Below are 5,338 nucleotides of genomic sequence, written 5' to 3'. Positions count from 1 at the left end.
GAATTCTTTCAGCATGGATAGCGAAGAAGAGTAAGTTTGCAAATTAGTCTTTATAAAATCTGTAATTAAATTGTTTGTTTATATATTTATATGTTTTATTTATAAAAATACAATATGTGTAACATCCAGGTGCATGTAGCCTTCTCAAACCATCGGCTTACATTAATATCCATGTGTTAGAATGACCCAGTCAAACTCCAGGCCAAATCCAATTGTTAATTTGTGGATTAAAAATCTATGTTGAAATATTTTCTCCGTATAATCTGACTGATACTAAGTTATTTTGTAAAGAAGAACCTGCAAAAATGTGCTTTTCTATCGATGTAAAGTCGATTGATGCAAATCCCCAAAACTTGCTGTGAATTCAATGGAAAGTGGTTCTGAAAATCACCGATTCAGTAATATTCAGATGTCTATTTGTAACAAAAACTAAAAATCATGCATCATTTTTCTTTCACCTCACAGTTATTCTCTGGTTTGTGTTTGTTGCTGTTCTTCTTTCGGCTTCTCCTTCCAAGCAGTTGCCACAGCACAACAGCCTCCCCCAATCCACAGCTGCATACAGATGGACTGAGCACAAGTTTTATACCGAATGCCCTTCCTTATGCAAACCTTCCTGTTGTCAGCAACAAGGAGTGGGTTTCAAACGAGGACCAACTTGAAGGGCCACTTGCTGTCGCATCTGAGCCATTGACAACCTCAATAAGGTTTGTGACGTGACAGAAATATGACAATGTTAAAGGACAATTAATGTTGTTAGCAACATACTGTATTCAGTTATTTATTAATGTATTTATTTTTGCTGGGGTAAAAGTTGTGTCTAGCATTTAACTTGACAACATTTTTCATCAGAAATGAACAGCATTTTGAGACAACAGGGGATGTCACCTTTTACTCATGTGAGGGAATTTACAGCGTTATTCCAGGTAGGAGGTCATCATTTACTTTCAGTCTGTCAAAATATTATAATGAGTTAGATGTGTTAAACATCAGCACCTGATTTTAATCACTTTCTTCTCCAAAAAATATTACTTATAGATTGAATAAGTAATTATTACTTGTATTATTACGAAAAATATTAAATTCCATGTATATTAAAATGGCTTTAGCATCACTTGTACAGTCCTTGTGTTCAATATGTTCAATATAAAACATTTTAAAGACATGCATAAATTGCCTTTTAAGCATATCTTAGAAAATAACTGTGAATACAAACGTGCTAAACAAAGAAGCACAGATACATATTGACAGCTTCCTGTTTTTCACCACAGATGATTCATCTGCAGGACCAAGTACTTCACGTGTGCTGTACGCCACTTCTTTCAAAAAAAAGGCATCATGGAAGTCACCAGAACAAGACTTCACCTGAATGTGATGCATAAATCCATTACATGCATGTATTTTGTTCAGTTCACTTTTGTGCTACTCCAGGACAATGCAACAGTGTTGACCTGACAGATTAAGCCACAAGGACAGTGCATTGTTCATACAACTTGAACTTTTCACATTTTGTCACATAATTTCAAATGACTTTGAAAATGCAAAGCAACATTAATATGATATTTGTTTTGTATGCATTACATGGATTTTTTATTGGTTTGTCTCTATCAGTCTTAATTTTGTGCCAGTTCCTTGTAAAATAACTTGAACTCAATCAAGCTTGTTAGTGACTCAAAATTAATTTTCTAGCTGTGACACAGATTCAAAATTAGACTTAGGTCTCCATTTTGACTGGGTCATTTTAATATGTGTTTAATGTCATCCTGATGGAAGGTAAAACTCTATCTAATATCTATTGGAAGCTGCAAAACGAGCCAAGAAGTTAGGGTATTATGTAAGTCAAATCCACTGTGAACTTCTTCTTACACTGAAGTGAAACTACACACATGTGGACTGTGCTTACTCATTACATAACAGGATCAAGTTGGTTGTACTGGTTTTTATTTAGCTGTAACAGAGTGAAGGAGACTGTACACAACGACACACACCAAAAAATATGTCTTTTATCTTCTTGTTCATCAATATACACCACATGTTCTATTGCATAAAATCTCAGTGAAACACAAAGAAGTTTGTTGAAAATTCCAAGTTGTATGAAAACTTTTGTATTACGATGAAAATTCTACGATTTTGTTGTTGTTTTTTGTTGGGGGTTTTTTTGTCTGTTGGAGAGTACTTTATTAAGCATTGTGGGGCTCAACTAGTTGTGTGCTCAATTCATTTAATTTTGCCAATGTGTTTCACTTTTTGCTCTGTAAATACTGAATGCTGATGGCAACACTGTTTTAGTTAGTACACCTATGGCTGCAATGTTCACTATGTCCACTTAATTTATCTAAAGTGAATAATAAAATGTCTATTCAGTTCTTTAAGAAAAAGTACATTTTGGACCCAACAGTGTGAACATAAATAAATTTACAATCATTAGTGCTGTGAAAAGTTTAAAAGTAAGAAAAAGAAAACCGGGGAATTTCATTTTTCAAGACTCACCAGTAGATGTCGCTATTGACCTGAACTCTTAAATGACTTTCAATGAAATGCTTTAATAATTATGATTTATGTAATTCCCTCTTGAGACAAATGGCATTTATTGCTGGTTGTTGCATACTTTGCTTTATCACAGCCACAGATTTGTAATCTTGCACCTAATATGTCACAGTGCAGAATGACTTACGAGAAGTGCTTAATTCCCTTAAAGATTTAAGTGAAACAAGATATTTATATCATTCATAATATTCAGTCAACATCAGGTCAGTTTAAATGAAGGAAATACATAAACCTAGATCCAGAGTGAATTAAAGTAAATCATGATAACCAACACAGAACCTTTTCATTTTTTCTTTGTTTGATTAGTTTTTCCTTTCAAGCATTTTTCAAGACAAAGCAATCTGAAAGTCGTGACAAATGAAAATGTAATCACTGCAACAACAAACAGGAAGAACAGGNTATTGGAGGCTGTAAAACTAGCCAAGAAGTTAGGATATTATTATAGAAGTCAAATCCACTGTGAACAACTTCTTCTTACACTGAAGTGAAACTACACACATGTGGACTGTGCTTACTCATTACATAACAGGATCAAGTTGGTTGCACTGGTTTTTATTTAGCTGTAACAGAGTGAAGGAGACTGTACACAACGGCACACACCAAAAAAAAATGTCTTTTATCTTCTTGGTCATCAATTTACACTGCATGTTCTACTGCATAAAATCCCAGTGAAACACAAAGAAGTTTGTTGTTTTATCATGACAAAATGTGAAAATTCCAAGTTGTATGAAAACTTTTGTATTACGTTGAAAATTCTACAATTTTGTTGTTTTTTGTTGTTTTTTTTGTCTATTGGAGAGTACTTATGTGTACTTTATTAAGCATTGTGGGGCTCAACTGGTTGTGAGTTTAATTCATTTAATTTTGCAAATGTGTTTCACTTTTTGCTCTGTAAATACTGAATGCTGATGGCGACATTGTTTTAGTTAGTACACCTATGGCTGCAATGTTCACTATGTCCACTTGATTTATGTAAAGTAAATTTAAAAAATCCCTATTCAGTTCTTTGAAAAAGTACATTTTGGAGCCAACAGTGTGAACATAAATACATTTCCATCCATTAGTGCTGTGAAAAGTTTAAAATTAAGAAAAAGAAAACCTGGGAATTTCATTTTTCAAGACTCACCAGTAGATGTTGCTGTTGACCTGAACTCTTAAATGACTTACAATGAAATGCTTTAATAATTATGATTTATGTAGTGCCCTCTTGAGACAAATGGCATTTATTGCTGGTTGTTGCATACTTTGTTTTTATCGCAGCCACAGATTTGTAATCTTGCACCTAATATGTCACAGTGCAGAATGACTTACGGGAAGTACTTACTTCCCTTAAAGATTTAAGTGAAACAAGATATTTATATCATTCAAAATATTCAGTCAACATCAGGTCAGTTTAAATGAAGGAAATACATAAACCTAGATCCAGAGTAAAATAAAGTAAGTCATGATAACCAACACAGAACCTTGTCATTTTTTCTTTGTTTGACTAGTTTTTCCTTTCAAGCATTTTTCAAGACAAAGCAATCTGAAAGTCGTGACAAATGAAAATGTAATTACTGCAACAACAAACAGGAAGAACAGGAAAACATCTACAGAGTAGTAGGAATACCAAGGCAGTCTGTGGGACTCGGTTCTCAGATGAGCTGCACCTTGGTGTCTTATTGCAAATTCTATCCAGAAGAGGGCGGTATCGATCGGCTTCATTGGCTGATCCCTGTGCAATCTGGAGAGTCTCTGCATGTTAATCCTGTAGGATGGTTCAGACAGTGCTTCTTTGACAGTTTTCAGAAATGTGTCCTCTTTGTCAACAGTGGCTAAGGAGAAGATTGTCATACTGGTCATAAAACACAGGTAAACCCACTACTGGTACTCCATGGTAAATGGCCTCCTGAACTCCATGAGCCACAAATAGTTTCACCTTTGGATGTCCTAAAAGGTCTTTTTGTGGCATCCAGTTAACCTTTAAAGTGTTGGCTGGTTTGCCAATGTGGGAATCACTTGTAATATTTATTGGAATATTGTAGAAGTCAAATCCATTGTGAATATTTTCTGCTTACACTGAGGTGAAACTACAGACATGTGAACTATGCTTACTCATTACATAACATCAACAGCAAGTTGTTTGCACTGGTTTTTATTTAGCTGTAACAGAGTGAAGGAGATTGTACACAAACACATCCACCATATTTATATGATTTTTATTTGTAAAAAAATATCCATCTTTTATCTTCTTGGTCATCAATATACACTGCATGTTCTACTGTGTAAAATCCCAGTGAACTACAAAGAAGTTTGTTGTTTTATAATGACAAAATGTGAAAATTCCAAGTTGTATGAAAACTTTTGTATTATGTTGAAAATTCTACTATTTCGGTTTGATTTTTTGTTGTTTTTGTTTTGTCTTTGGAGAGTACTTACGTGTACTTTATGAGGCATTGTGGGGCTCAACTAGTTGTGTGCTTAATTCATTTAATTTTACCAATGTGTTTCACTTTTTGCTCTGTAAATACTGAATGCTGATGGCAACACTGTTTTAGTTAGTACACCTATGGCTGCAATGTTCACTATGTCAACTTGATTTATGTAAAGTAAATTAAAAAAAATCCCTATTCAGTTCTTTGAAAAAGTACATTTTGGAGCCAACAGAGTGAAAATAAATTTACAACCAGGTGCGCGGTATAGGGGGGAAAAGTGATGACAATTCTAGAGGCCCTGACCAACAAGGGGCCCTCCACAATTTAATTATTTCTTATTTGTTCATAGACATAATAAAATTGTGGCCCTGTCAATT

At 34.2% G+C, this 5,338-nt stretch overlaps 1 long non-coding RNA gene across 1 annotated transcript; it reads left to right on the top strand.

Moving 5' to 3' along the window:
• The first annotated feature begins 570 nt into the window (after nucleotides 1-570).
• Nucleotides 571-1,539, top strand: LOC107835123 (uncharacterized). Its single transcript, XR_001660953.1, has 3 exons — nucleotides 571-707; nucleotides 853-926; nucleotides 1,272-1,539. It is a non-coding gene; the product is annotated as an uncharacterized LOC107835123 (long non-coding RNA).
• Nucleotides 1,540-5,338: the final 3,799 nt, after the last annotated feature.

This window comes from Poecilia formosa, unplaced genomic scaffold (genome assembly GCF_000485575.1).
Source record: "Poecilia formosa unplaced genomic scaffold, Poecilia_formosa-5.1.2 Scaffold1044, whole genome shotgun sequence".
Lineage (NCBI taxonomy): Eukaryota > Metazoa > Chordata > Actinopteri > Cyprinodontiformes > Poeciliidae > Poecilia > Poecilia formosa.
Note: the sequence above shows the minus strand (reverse complement) of the source record. Positions and strands in the feature narration are given on the sequence as shown.